Source organism: Drosophila sulfurigaster, chromosome X (genome assembly GCF_023558435.1).
Source record: "Drosophila sulfurigaster albostrigata strain 15112-1811.04 chromosome X, ASM2355843v2, whole genome shotgun sequence".
NCBI classification, from domain to species: domain Eukaryota; kingdom Metazoa; phylum Arthropoda; class Insecta; order Diptera; family Drosophilidae; genus Drosophila; species Drosophila sulfurigaster.
This window is the reverse complement of record NC_084885.1, coordinates 5421328-5436442: the sequence shown is the minus strand read 5'-3', so window position 1 is coordinate 5436442 and position 15115 is coordinate 5421328. Positions and strand designations below refer to the sequence as shown.

At 37.7% G+C, this 15115-nt stretch overlaps 1 protein-coding gene across 1 annotated transcript in view; it reads right to left on the bottom strand.

Moving 5' to 3' along the window:
- Positions 1-15115, bottom strand: part of LOC133849121 (GAS2-like protein pickled eggs) — an 84418-nt gene that overhangs the window by 51028 nt on the left and 18275 nt on the right. The window contains exon 3 of the mRNA XM_062285009.1: positions 1610-1693. The gene's annotated coding sequence lies outside the window, so the exon portion shown is untranslated. The remainder of the gene's footprint in view (positions 1-1609; positions 1694-15115) is intronic.

Below are 15115 nucleotides of genomic sequence, written 5' to 3'. Positions count from 1 at the left end.
CAACTCAATCTCAATTACAGACACCGTCAGATCTAGGTGAGCTAGACAAGATGCTGAGTGAGAGAGACAGAGCGAGATAAAGACAAAGACAGATAGAGCCTTGGGGTTGAGGCTGAGGCTGCAGGGATGGGCGACTGTGACTTCGACTTCGACAGCGACAGCGACAGCGACTTAAGTGGAGCACTTAAAGGCAGAAGTAGAAGCAATTTCAAGTGCACAACAGAAAGAGACGGAAAGAGTAAAGTGTGAAAGAGACAGCATGAGGGAGACACAACAATCTATGACAAATGACATTGGACAAGTGGCAAGAAGCAGCAGCTTTATGTGTAACTGGAACCAGGTCCAGAGGTGTGACACAATTGTTCGCTATCAAATGACAACAACAATAACAGCAAGAACAACAAGAGCAACAAGAACTAAAACAACAGCAAGAAGAAGAAGCAGCAGCAGCCACAGCCTTTTGCTAATTCTTTGGAGCAGAGCAAAAGCGACAACATGAGATTAAGACTGAAGTGGAGACTTGAGACTGGACATGGACATGCACATAATTGGCATTGTTGCATTAGCCAACAACCAACAACGAAGCAGCAAAAACCAACAACCACACGGCGTATACTCAATATCAGGTGAGAGTTATGCGCTGTTGTTAATTAACCATTTACGGACTGATTGCAGAATGACAGACAATCAGACAGTCAAACAGTCGGACGGTCAGACAGACAGACAGACAGGAGAGCAAGACAAACAAACAAACAGCACAGACAGGCAGACAGACAGACAGTTGCAGCTGTTGTTGGCTGCAAGTGTAACGAGGTCAGTTGCAAGCAGCTGGTGGCAAAAGCAAGCGAAGAAGCCAAGCGAATCTCTCTGCAAGCAGGTCAGGGAAGCGCCACCAAGGGCTGAGCACTCAACAAGCAACGTATTCAGTGTCATCGCAATACTATCGATAAGTGACAGGCATGTGATAATAACTATAACGATACTATCGATAAACGATAGACATGAGCACAGTATCATTGCAATACTATCGATAAGAGACATGCATGTCAGAATAACTATAACGATACTATCGATAAACGATAGATATGTGCACAGTATCATTGCAATACTATCGATAAGAGACATGCATGTCAGAATAACTACAACAATACTATCGATAAACGATAAACATGTGCGAGTGTTATCACACTACTATCGATAAGTGACAGACATGTGAGAATAACTATAACGATAATATCGATAAACGATAGATATGTGCAAAGAAGTCATGGAAAATGGGGAAATGCGGAGTATTACAATACTCTCAATAAATAATAGATACTTGAGAATAATATACTATCGATCAAGTTATCGATCAAGCGTAAGACAGGTACTGAGGTACTCATTTTATAAAATACTTATATAGGTAGTCAGTCCCGTTTATCGTGAATCGATAAATTCGTCAATTAATTGAATTAAGAATTCGAATAGAAAATTCGCTATTAATAAACAAGATCTTGCCTAACCCACATTTAATATGCACTCAGTTATTAGACAGTTTCAATTGCAATGGATCGATTAATTTGCTTCAAGTTTTTTAATTAAGAAATAAGAAATTTCGTCAACTTACTTTACGACAGTTTCCAGTATAGGTCGTTGTTGTTGTTGTTGCACTTGTTGCGCATATTGCTGCAAGTAAAATGAAGAAGCACAACTGCAAAGAAACAGAGAGAAAGAGAAAGAATTAGTGAATATATCGATTAATTTATTTGGTTGATTTGTCCACTTCGATTTCTTTAATTAATATGCACTGCACACTTGGCACTTGAATCAATCCAATTGATGCAGCGATATGTCAAGCTGAAAAAACGCACTCGCATTTCAAATGACGTTTTTCTTTTCGATTGTTTTCTCTCTTTTTTTTCGGGGGCGTTGACAGCCGATGAGGCGACTCCCCTCTGCTGCGGAAAGTGGAGTGAAGTGCAGAGCACATGCACCACAGTCGTGCCACTCGTAAATAAATGTAACGCACGAGTACACTGCGAGAAAATATCAATGTGATCGACAAACAAATGAAAGCTTATACTCGAAATCTAGCTGAAATTTGCTTGACTGATTTTTGCTATTGAATTCTAATTTGCTCTTTATAAATATTATATATTTATTTGATATTTTAGCTAAAATCTAAATAAGTCTAAAATAAATTAAAATTGTTTTTTTTATACATATCTACTTTTTGTTTTGGTATTATAAATTTCCATATACTACGTCTTTTGGTATTTAATAATTTGTGAATACTATTCTTATTGGTAGTTATTTATTACCATAAATATAAACATTATATAACATTCCGTATATTCTTTTAGTATTTTTATATTCTAAGTATTTGTATTTATTTAATCCCATATATAATTTTTGTATGCTATATTTGTCTTAGTGGTATTTTTTTCTACATGTTTATTTTTTTATTGGAATTGGTATATTATATTTCCATATATTATATTTTTTTGGTATTTTAAATTTCCCTATACTAAGTCATTTGGTATTGGTATTTAGTTAATACTATATAGCATTTCTGTATGGTATATCATTCGGTATTTTTATGTTTGTAATATTCTTCACAATTATCTCTCGAAAGTTTCAGTTTTGTTTTATGACATTGCTTATTTAATATTTACTGTTTGATCTTCATTTCAACTAATTGCATTTATGCTTCGTTATTTCAATATTGCTACTTGTTAGGAAAATATCTTTGCTTTCCTTATAGCAATAACTAACTCTGTTTTTGGGTAGTAATTTCTCGCAGTGTGAAGAGCTGACAGCAAATCGGGTCAATCAACTGGCCAGCAGACAGAACAAAACAAGACAAGACACGTCGCTTGGCTTGGCTCCCCTTTTGCCTGCTCCCCCTCGACACCCCGCTTACGGTCTTGTTTGCCTGGTTTGCTACCTTTTGCTGTTGCCCACCAAGTTGATAGCACGCACGTGATGTGCAGACTGAACGAACGAGCTGCGTACCAAATCTGAATGAAGAATTTATGAATGAAGCTGATGCGTGAGCGAAGCCACAATCACCGAGTGCTATGACTGTGTGTGTGTGTATGAGTCGCTGTGTGTGTGTGTGTATGTGTCTCGCACGTTGGAGGATCACTAGCTCAACGCAGCTCAGCAAGCTGCTAAGATACAAAGATACAAATGTATCTTTTCGCACGTGCCAAGCGATTATCAATAAAAAAGCTAATCACAGCGCATAGTTGCTCCGTCGATTAGCAACTCCCGCCCTCCCTCTCCCCCCTCTCTCTGCACCCCTTTCCCCATACTCTTCCCCACACTTTTGGCTGCTGAAATTTCCGCTACGCCCACCGTTTGTTGTGGCACTCAAAGGTTGCTCTTGGCTACTGTGCAACGGCAGCTGACGTCTTGACTGAATGACTGGCTGCCTTGGCTGCCTTGGCTGCATGTGGCATGCCACCATAGGATGTATCTGCAATTGCGACTCTATCTGTATCTGTAGCTGTGTTTCTCTCTCTCTGTCTCTCTCTCTCTCTCTCTGGCTGTTGCTGTTTGGCACGCATGTCTCGTTGGTCGCCGTCTGACGCATTGTGCGTGGCTCAACAACTTGAAATTGTGGCATAAACACGTTCTACAATTTCCGGCATGAGTCTTGTTGGCGTTGTTGTTGTTGTTGCCGTCTTGCTTGTCGACTGCCGTCTGTCGATTGTTGCTGTTGTTGTTGTTTATTAGTTTCATTGATCATCATCATTACTCGCTTTAATGTGATCTCTCTCTTAGTTTCTCCTTCTCTCTCTCTCTCTCTCTTTGTCTGCTTCCCTTTGGCAAACGCAACCGCAACAACCGCAACTGACCTCTTGCCCTAATTGAATGCCTTTTTTCCCTCATCCTCATCCTCCGCCTCCTTCTACTCTAAAAGGTAATTTCGACACTTGCAGAATGATTTGGGGAACAGGTAATTGATCGCAGAATTCGATTTGAACGAATTGCAGATGCAAAGACAAAGAGAGAGCAAAAGATCAACCACAAAATCCACAAATGCGCTGACCCACAAAAAACATATAAATGACTGAATGAATGAACTAATATGATGGCGTATTAACAGCTAATGAAGAGGCAAAAAAGTGAAGAAAGACTAACAAAAACCAAAAAAAAAGTGATCGTAATTTGCTGAGAAATTAAATAGAAAATATGGCAAGAACTCTAAGAAATTGTATTGATAAATTGTCAAAGTCAAAGCCATAAACAATTTTGAACTACTTCCCAGGCAATAAGTTCAAAGTAGATCAAGTTTTTTGTTTGTAGTCAAATAAATAAGTCAACGAGTTGGAGACTGAAATATATGAGTGTGACCTTGCCAAAGCTGCTAAAGGTCTTGGCGCTGGGGTCTCGGACTTGCTTTTTGGGGGTCTCGCTTTAAAAGGTCTTTCATCTGCAGCAAAATGACAAATTTGGTCGCTTTGGCTTTAGAACAATTAATTCGTTATGTTTTGCGGCTTTTTGTTTTGTAAACTTTTGTCGACAAACGAAATAGAAGAAAAATCAACAAAAGTTAAGCAAGTGGTGGGATGGTCCGATCAGACAGACGGACGGACGGACAGACGGACAGACAGACGGAGACTGACCTTAGGCGTCTACCGAGTTGGACTCTGTGTCCAACTGTGATCACAAGTGTTGCGCATGTGCGCGCACTCAAATGATCGTAAATTAAATAAAAATTAACTTTCGATTTCGATATTTGTTATTTGTTATTGCTGTTTGAGTAATTAATTGATGACGCTTTAAAGGGCAATTACCGAAAAGAGCGACACATTTTGCTTAGTTGTTGGGAAGGGCTTTTTTTTGTTTTTGTTCGAGGACAGAGCAAACATCAGTCTGCAGTTCAGTTTGAGTTGAATCATTAGCGATAATGATCACATGGGTAATCAAAAAAAAAAAAAAAAATGAAGAAAAACCAAGTGTGTGAATGCCAAGTCAATGGCATGTCAAATGACCAGGTCAAGTTTTCAAGTGGCCAAATGGCCAAATGGTCAAGACAGCGTGCGCTGATCAATTAAAGGTTCAAGAAAAGCAACAAACCTAATAAACATAATAAACATGCCAATGGCATTATAATGAACAACCCATACCTAAGTCGGAAAACCAAAACCAAAACCAAATCGAAATCCAAATCAATTTCAACTCAGCAGGCTATCGATTGGATTGACCAACTCCAACTTAAACTTCAACTCCACATTTACATTTTACAAGTTTGTCTCGCAGCAATTAAATCATGTTGAAGGCTTTACAGCCATCTTTTACACGCATCGTAGAAAGTTTAATTTGTTTGACTTCGGATTTGGATTTGTATTTGGATTTGAATTTAGCTTTTTGCCCGCTTTCGTTGTTATTGGGCCATATAACAAGCTTTACGATCCCATTTTGTCGCATTGGGCAACAGATGCATTCATTCAACATTCAAATATCAAATAAGTTGTTTTGGATTCTGGATTCTCATTTGCATAATGACTTGTTTCGTGTATCTGTCACTCAAATCGTTTGACATGATCGTTTAACAAGTACTAAATTATGTAAGATTGGACAAAAACAAACCTCTTGATTATTAACGCACAAATTTTGTTAAACACACATTTGAGATTTTTACTGTCTAAGAGAAATTCTTCGGGTAAACAATATGTTCCATCTTTGCTATTCAAATTATTATTTAAAGAAATGTTCATTTATTGTAGAATTAATGCATTTACTTTATTATGCACTTCAACTGGAAAAATTCTCAGAAAAATTACAGATTTGGCTGACAATCTGGTATATTTCGCATGCTATGGTATATTTTACAATACATGGTATATTTTGAATACTGTATCAATATACCGTATATTGAATTTATTATATTTTAAAATAATAATAATAATAATTTCGTGTGTTGGTATATTTACGATATATTAATTTGGTATATATTAATACCGCACTCTTTTGCTTTTATTCGCCATAGATAGCGAGTGTCTTGCAGTGGAGCACACTCTACTGTAGCTTTTTCACTTGTTTTTAATAAATATTACTTATTGTTTTGTTTTTATTAATTGATCAACTTATTAATTTAGCTCGTTCGAAGTAAATTCATTTTTTAACTGTTGTTCTGCATTACACATAAAATAATTTGAATTTTCTTTTAATACTTTATTGCTGCACTGGTTCAATTACTCAATAATGAAAAATCGAGCACGAAAAAAATAGTTTTATTTTATATTTTTAATTTATGTATCAACGCATTCACTTCTTCTTACTTTTTATGTTATTTTATTTCTTAAATGACATTTTTATTAAGTTTGCTAACTATTGATTGGTGATCGTTAGGATCGCAATGCCTATCGATAGGCAGTGACGCGTGTTATCGATATCGATGATCGCCGGCAACATTTCATTGTCATGTGATTTCCGCGTCGTCTTCTCGCCACATTCCCCATTCGCATATCACGAATATCTCGAGTCGCGAATCGCGAATCGCATTCGCATGCATATCGCGGCTTTAACCATATTTGTCAACCAACGCCCATTTGGTCATCGATCGCCGCTGCATGCTATGCGAGTGTGTATTCAGATGCAGATACAGATACTATATGCAAATATACATATATGTAATTGTTCCGTCATATATCATTGCCAATTGGCAACGACAGGAATAAAAGGAGGAGGCGGAGGTGGAGGTGGAGAAGAACGACAACGGCGCCAATTGCATTAATATATCAGTGAGAGCGAAGTTTGGGGGGACGCAACTGAGAACGGGTTAAATATTGATGATAATGCAAGTTGGAGGGAAAATGCTCGCCGATTAATTGCCGCAAACAGCGAGAACTCGCCGCGCATGCATAGATAAATATTAACGACTAACGACACCGATCTCTCTCTCTCCTCCCCCAACATCAACAACGATTTCCTCAATCTGCAGTATAACAATCTATTCCACCCCACAGCGCGCACACACACACACACACACACACACACACACACACACACACACACACACATCGCATACGTAGCACAGTTGTTACTGTGTAACGAATGAATGACCAAAGCCCAAACGAATTGCGCAGCGATAAATTACAAAAGGAATTCGCAACGCCCAAACGTCCCCAAAACGAGGCGTAACGAAGGCGACAGCCGAGGAATTTCGCCAGTGTTGCAAAACGCCTGTCTTGAGAGTGTGGGAAAACGAGGTGGCCCACAGAATTGAGGGCAATTAACTGTGTGTGTGTGTATTGAGTGTGTGTGTGTGATAGAAAAGTAACTAAACGATAATACAGAAATGCATTTGGAGAGAGAGAGAGAGCGAAATGAAAAGGGAATTGACAAAGTTAATGCGATACAAAGTAAATAAGAATTAGACTTCAGCACACGAAATGAACTGAAATTAAATCTTAATTCAAATACATTTTTGGTTTTTCAAAAATATAATTTTATAACTTTAAAACCATAATAAAGAATGAACTTAATGAGAGAAAAAAGTAATTGTAATTGTTCAAGAGAGGAAAGGCAGACGAATTAATCCATTAAAAAATAAAAGAGTTAGATATGAAATAAGAAATAAGAGGTGATGAAATATTTTGTAGCTCTTCACAATCTTTAAATAATGTTAAAATTGTAATTAAATGCAACCTTCTTTCATTTTCATGGCATATATTTCTTCAGAATTTGATAGAAATTTAACTACAAATTTGACTTTAATAGCACAGTACAATCGCAAGTTTAGTAAAATGTATTGTTAAGCCTACTTGTCTGGTATAATCTGGTATATTTTGCACGGTATGTATTTGCTATGGTATATTTGAAATAAAAAAAATTCCAAATATAGATTTTGGTATATTTTTGTGGTACATTAATTAGGTATATTTTAGTTAAGCACATTCGACTGTAGCTTTCTAACTTATTAAATCAAAAATTTGTAACATAATCTGACAGAAAAAACTGTGTATTTATAGTATATAGTATATATTAATTACTTTTAAATCTAATAATAAATTCTATTAAAATTTAACTTAAGCATCTCACTTGCAATTTAAAAAATAAATTTAACTAACAAAATCAAAAAGAAATTCCATTAAAATTGCAATTAAATGTAATCTTTTGCATTAATTTCTTGGTACACATTTTTATTAAAATTTGATATGAGCAATAGAGCAATATTAAAGTAGAGCAATTTTTTTAGCTCAATTTCTTTTCAATTGAAACAGAAATTTTACTAAAATAATTTAAATGAATACTCATTTTCTAATTAAAAATAAATTTCATGAAAAATTGCAATTAAATGCAACAATTTTGCGACATCTTTTCTGCGAGAGATACTTTTATGCAGATGCTTTTAAAAAAGATACTTTTTATAAATACACGTACATATGTGTGTATTCAGCTCATTCAGACATTTATTCAAGACAAACTCTCGGTCTTGCCTGCCACATTATGAGACTCCAAGGTGCCCTTTGCTCTGCATATTTCTCCCTCATCCCCCTTTCCCTCTCCCTTTTCTGTCATACTTTTAATGAACTTTCCGCGCAGCATCCGCAGACGAGAAACCTTTGTGCACTGCGTTCACCCCTCGAGTCCTGTGAGTGTATTCATTTAGTGATAGTGAATATTACCCGCATGCACTTATTCACTTACTCCGCCACTGCAATCGAATTATTTATGCAAATTTTATGCGCAAACGCAAAAGAGAAAAAAAAAAGTAACGCTTGCATTTTCATGACAATAATAAAAAAATGTGTATGTATAATAAATATGTATATAAATGTGCACATATGTGTGATAACAGCATAAATCTGTGTGGCATTAAATGAGTATATGTGTGTGTGTGTGTGTGCTTAATGCACTTTGAGTTTCGCTTTTGCAACTTGAAACGAATCGCATCGAATCGAGTTGAGTTGAGTTGAGTTGCATTGCGTTAAGTTCGAGTCAAGTCGCGTCGGGTCTCTGCGCTTGGGGGGCGTGGGTACTCACACTCACACTCATACTCACACACACTCACACTCATACTCATACTACTACTCATATTCATACTCGTACCCATACTCATTCATGTAGCCAAACTCACACTCATGGAGCAAACGGGGGCGTCTGTTGTCGGCATTTGTCAAAGGCATTTGGCTACCGATTTGTTTTACTTGCAACTTCGACATTGGCGGCAACTTGTTGTGGCAACAACGACAACAACAACAACGGTTAAAATTGCAGTAGTTATTCTTGAGAGTGTGTATTATTTTTTTTTGGGCAACTAATGAGGTTGCATGCAACATGTGTCCACATAATTAAATAAATCTCCTCCGCAAAACTGGCCACAAGAAGTGCATTCGCACTATCTGCCAACTATAGTAGCATATGTATCTGCAAGATACTTAATGTATCTCTACACAGAGCGAACACTTTAACACTCAAACTTTTTTCATTTATTTCCTTTTCTATTGAATAGAATATTTTATGCTCTTTTGTTGACCGCTGTTTTCGCTGAGTGTAGCTGGCGAGCAGCTTGGCCACTCGTGGTTGCGTTGTGTTGTTGGTTTTCGTTAATTAATGCAGCCACAAAAGCAACACTAACAACGCAGACAACAACAACAACAGACAACATCAACAACAGCAACAGCAAACAAACAACGCACCAAGTTGTCGTTGGCAGGCGGCAAGTTTCAGTGACTAAATTGAACTTTTCAAATGATTTAAGCCAAATGCCACTTTGCATTCAGGGCCATCGACTTGGCCACACACACAGTTGCAATCACACACACACACACACACATACACACAATATACATAGAAAGAGATAGAGACTAGACAGACATGGAAATGGGCGTCTTGCAGCTATGTAGCTGTATCTATATCTATACATTTGTATCTGTTTCTGTATCTGTATCTGTGACTACGACTGCGACTGCGTCTGCAACTCGGATGCCTTGACAAGTCAATTTTAGTCGCGTCTAACGGTAACAAGCTGTTGACAGACAGAGAAAGAGAAAGAGATAGAGGGAGATGGAGATGGAGATGGAGAGACAGTTGTCAAATCAAATGCGACTGCAACTAATGAACTATTAAAATCCATAAGTCAATCAGTTTGAGCACCACAAAAAAAAAAAAAACAGCACAGAATACAGAGCACACAGAACGGAAAGAACAGACAGCTGCTAAATATATAATCTCATGCCAAAGCCGAGCAAAAATGCATCTCAAGATGCAAGTGAGATACTTTTGTGCAGACGCATAAATGGCAATTAAAAATACACTGTATTTCAAAACTAACACACGACACTTAAGAATGTGAACTTTAATGACTAGCAATAGGAAAAACAACAACAGCAGCAACAACAGCAGCAGCAGGTGATTAAAGCTTTCTAGAGCTAACGTATTTAAGATATATTCATTAACAACTCTATTAGATATCTCAGCTAGAGAGCAAATTTGTGTACAACACGATTTTCTAACTCTATGGGAGGTGCTCAAAGAATGCTGAAATGATATTCTTTAATTTTTAGTACGTTTTTATCAAAATAAACATCCATCTGTTTCTTTTTTCATCTCTAGAACTAACCCAATCTATTGACATTATCATATACAAATGGTATCTGAATACTTGAAGATATTATATAATCGATTTCCATTTTTAGACTCTAAGACAGCTTTAGACAAAGTTTCAGCTAATCTGAGTTCACATAGTTTGAATTCGGAAATGTGTTGCATTAATGTTCAATTGAAATTCCTTAATTTGTATCAAAATAAATATCCATCTGTTCATCGCTTTCTATGCTCTACATTCTCTGATTTGTTAGCTGTGTTAGAACTAACCGAATCTGTGCACTATATTATATATAAAACGTAGCTTTACAACTTTACTATAGTGTGAAATACTTCAACATATTACTGATCTTCACTTTTCGACTCTAAGACATCTCTGTGCCAAGTTTCAGCTAATTTGTTGATCGCCGAGTTGAGTTCACATAGTTTGAATTCTGAAATGTGTTGAATTAATGTTCAATTGAAATTCCTTAATTTGTATCAAAATAAATATCCATCTGCTCATCGCTTTCTATGCTCTACATTCTCTGATTTGTTAGCTGTGTTAGAACTAACCGAATCTATGCACTGTATCATATATAAATCGTATTTTTACAAACTTTGCTATAATCTGAAATACTTTAACATATTATTGATCTTCACTTTTCGACGCTAAGATATCTCTGTGCCAAGTTTCAGCTAATTTGATGATCGCGGAGTTGAGTTCACATGGTTTGGATTCGAGACCGAAAATATGAAATATGAAATATGAAGAAAATGTTAATATGCTGCACGTGCCACGTTAATTATGCTTAATTACAGTGATGAGTTCAGCTGATCAATCAATGCCAATGCTAATGCTAATGCTAATGATCAAGTCAAAGTCTTGGCCAAGATCTCGATTCGAACGAGGCTTAAACGATGATATCCGGTGTGTTGAAATTGGGAATTTACCGATGTGGATGTGAATGTGTAAATGTGATGGCGTATTAAAGTAAAGCCACCCCAAATGTCAGACCACAAAAGGGGAGATTACACGCCAGCTTGGGGCAGGGCAAAGACGTTGGGGAGGAGAAGGTGGAGGGAGGTGCCACAGTGTGGCAAGTAGTTTAAATGAAATAAATGCAATCGCAATTGAAATTGGAATTGCAGTCGAGACACGAATAACGAGACGACGACGACGACGACGACGACAAATGTGCTTCCACTTGGTTGAGTTCGTAACCCCGAAAGAGGGGAAAGACAAAGGGAAAGGGAATAGGAAAGGGGGAGAGTTGGGGAGACACGTGTGCAGCACTAGCTAAAAACCAATAAAATGCAATGGCCACAAAAATATTGTACATTTTCCACCAAAGTGATTTTCCGACCGGGAATATGTGACACAAAACTCGAAGGAACCCGAAGGAAAAAAAGGGGTTGGAGAACACCAGAGAAAAGAATTCAAAGCATGGCAAAAACGCAGATTCATTAAAATTGAAAAGGCGGAAAAAGGAAAGGAAAAGCATAAAAATGAAAATAATGAAATGAACGCGAAAGGCAAAAGAAAAATACAAATTCGGTGCTGGGTGCTGAAAGGTAATAAATAAGCGCTCGATGCGGACGCAAACGGAGAAACGCACGGACACGTGTGCCGTTGCCGTTGCCGTTGCTGTTGCTGTTGCTGTTGTTAATCCCGGCAAAGCAAATGAGGAACACGCACCGAGACCCAACAGCGAAGCCCCCTTTCGGTATAACCCCTTCTTCTCGTGCTGCTTCTTCTTCTTCTTCTTCTTCTTCTGCGTCGACTTCTTCCCCCACAAAAGATTTTTGAAATACGAGCGATCCATAGCTGCAGCCACGCATGGTGCATCGTTCTAATTAACGTCAACATGCAGAACCATGCCCAGACTAGATGTGAAAGAAGTCGTTGCACAAAAGATGAAAGCCTGCTGCTGCTGCTGCTGCTGTGCTGTACTGTGGAAAAGCCAGTGGAAAAGGGAAGGGAAGCGGTAGCCAACAGCAAATTGGGGGGAGCAAAATACAGCTGCAGCCTCTTCAATTTCAATTTCGAGGCAAGAAATGCATACACAAAACAGAAAAAAAAATACCAAAGGGGTAGAAAGAAGTGAATGTTAAGTGTGGGGAGTCGCAATTAGGGGTTCGTTCGGGTTCAAGGCAAAATTTCCCCAATACGCACACAACAGTGAGAGCTAAACGTATGCTGCCAACTCTTTCGCTTATTTATTTTTTTTTTTTGTAGAACTCGTGCAAAATCCGGATTTGATTTCCAGCTACAGATTAAAACCGAGTAAAGACTATGATTAAGCGTTTCGCCAGCTGATTTCACTCGTATACTAATCGCATACTGATCAATCTAGGGCTATTCTAATGAACTGTTTTGCTAGACTCAACAATTAATTATCATTAGTGCTGAAAATTTGAAGTTATCGGGGTGATGGGGTTCATCAATTTATAACACTCTGATCTGGCTGAACTTAAGCTGATCATGAGTTGTTTTTATTAAACTATCGTCAACCAATTAATCGATTAATCAATCGGTTTCTTTTGGAACAGTTTACACCACAAATATATCACAGCAGATGATCAACAGCTTGACGATCATCCAATTAAAGTGATCATCAATTAAATTCTGCATGAATTCATCAATTCTTGTGCCACATTTCGCGATCGCACAATCGATTTGTAATACGCTGATTACTAATAGATCAACATAGCGATCGCTTAATCAATTCATAGATCTGTTAAGTGATCAATTGACACTTTCTGGATCACTAACTGTGCATCGCAATTGACACAAATAAAAATGAGAACTTAATGTAGCAAGCGCAGTTCTAGTCATTACATTAAATCAATGGGTAATGAGTGTGTTTGAAAGATCATTCAGATTGTTTGCCAAGTGATCGTGTAATCGCTTGTTAATGAAATTATGCATTCAATTAGTCATCTCATTAAGTTGTAGCAGTTGTAGTTGTTGTAGTTGTTGTAGTTGTTTGTTGTCCTAGTTCCCGGAGTTTAGCCTATTTCTGAGGCTGATGAACTGAAAGCAGTGATCTTGCATTGGCCTAGCCCAGTGTTTGCAAAGTGATCGTGTAATCGCTTATTAATGAAAATTATGCATTCAATTAGTCATCTCATTAAGTTGTAACAGTTGTTGTTGTTTGTTGTCCTAGTTCCCGGAGTTTAGCCTATTTCTCGATCGCAATGATCTGCATTGGCCTAGCCCACAGTCGAGTCGAGTGACTGACTGATGAGAAATGAAGTTGCGATGGAGAGAGATTAAGGGTGTTGCAGTTGCAGTTGCAGTTGAAGTTAAAGTTGGAGGCAACATTGACAGATGCCTCAAGTGGTGTGTGGAGTTTACTCTCAACCAGCTAGACAGACAGTCAGTCAGTCTGGCAGTCAGTCAATCAGTCAGTCTGGCAGTCAGTGTATTTACAGCACAACACCCACCCAATCGATGCAGATGCTGAAGCTGAAGCTGAAGCAGATGCAGATGATGCATTGGGTTGGGTTGTTTGTCGATGCTTGGGTTGGGTTCGACTCGATACCAATTGGTTGCAAGTTTCTGTCGAGTTGAGTTGGATTGGGTTGGGTTTTGGGCTAATAACCTTGACCCAAATGTTGTGTGTGGTATGTGCTGAAAGCGTGCTAATTGCTCTCCACCAAAGCATAAACATAATAAAAATAAAAATACAAAAATACCATACATCGAAATACCAAAGAACCAAAAGCAAAGCAAAGCAAAGCGAGAGCAAGAGAGATGTATCTCGATTCTATACAAAAACAGTTTAGACAACTTTATGGACACGCATTGGGCCACAAGTGGTTCAAGTAGCAAACATATTGGGAAAGCCGCAAGAGTCGATAGAGTGCGAAGAATTATAGACAGACAGACAGACAGACAGGGGAGAGAAGCCAACTTAATAAACAGCCCGGAAAAGACAAATGCGTTAAACGTTTTCCATTTTTCCATTGTTGTTGTTGCATGTGATCCAGCACATGTCGTCATCGGCATATGGAAAACAACAACATCAATACCAACACACACACACACACACACACACACTCTCACAGCTTACCAAACAGCATAGATAAGATAAGAAAAAAAGCAGCCACGAGCATTCGCTGTTTACATTCAGTTCAAATTCCAATGCTATTTGCCTTGTGGCTTGATTGATACGACCTGCGATTAGACACTGAATATGCGAGTACTCATAGTATACTCACTCTCACACTCACATTCACATTCACACTCACTTTTCCTACTCTTCACCAAAAACAATAGAAGCCAGCTACTGTTTATTCCAGCGTATCTAAAGCCCTTAAGACAATACTGATTAAAACACATTCAACTTGTCTCCCATATAAGCATATAGGTTTATAGATATCCGATATGTATTTAGCAACCTATCAACTATGATTTTTCTATTCTTTTTAGTGGGTTTTATTCAGATTTAATCTTCATATTCAATTATAACCCTTTTATGGAATTCTTCCCACATTTAAACTCACTTTCACAGATATTTCATATAAATACTTTACTTTTTTCTATAAGTTTTACTTTATGAAAATCCTTTTCCTTAAGCAAAGA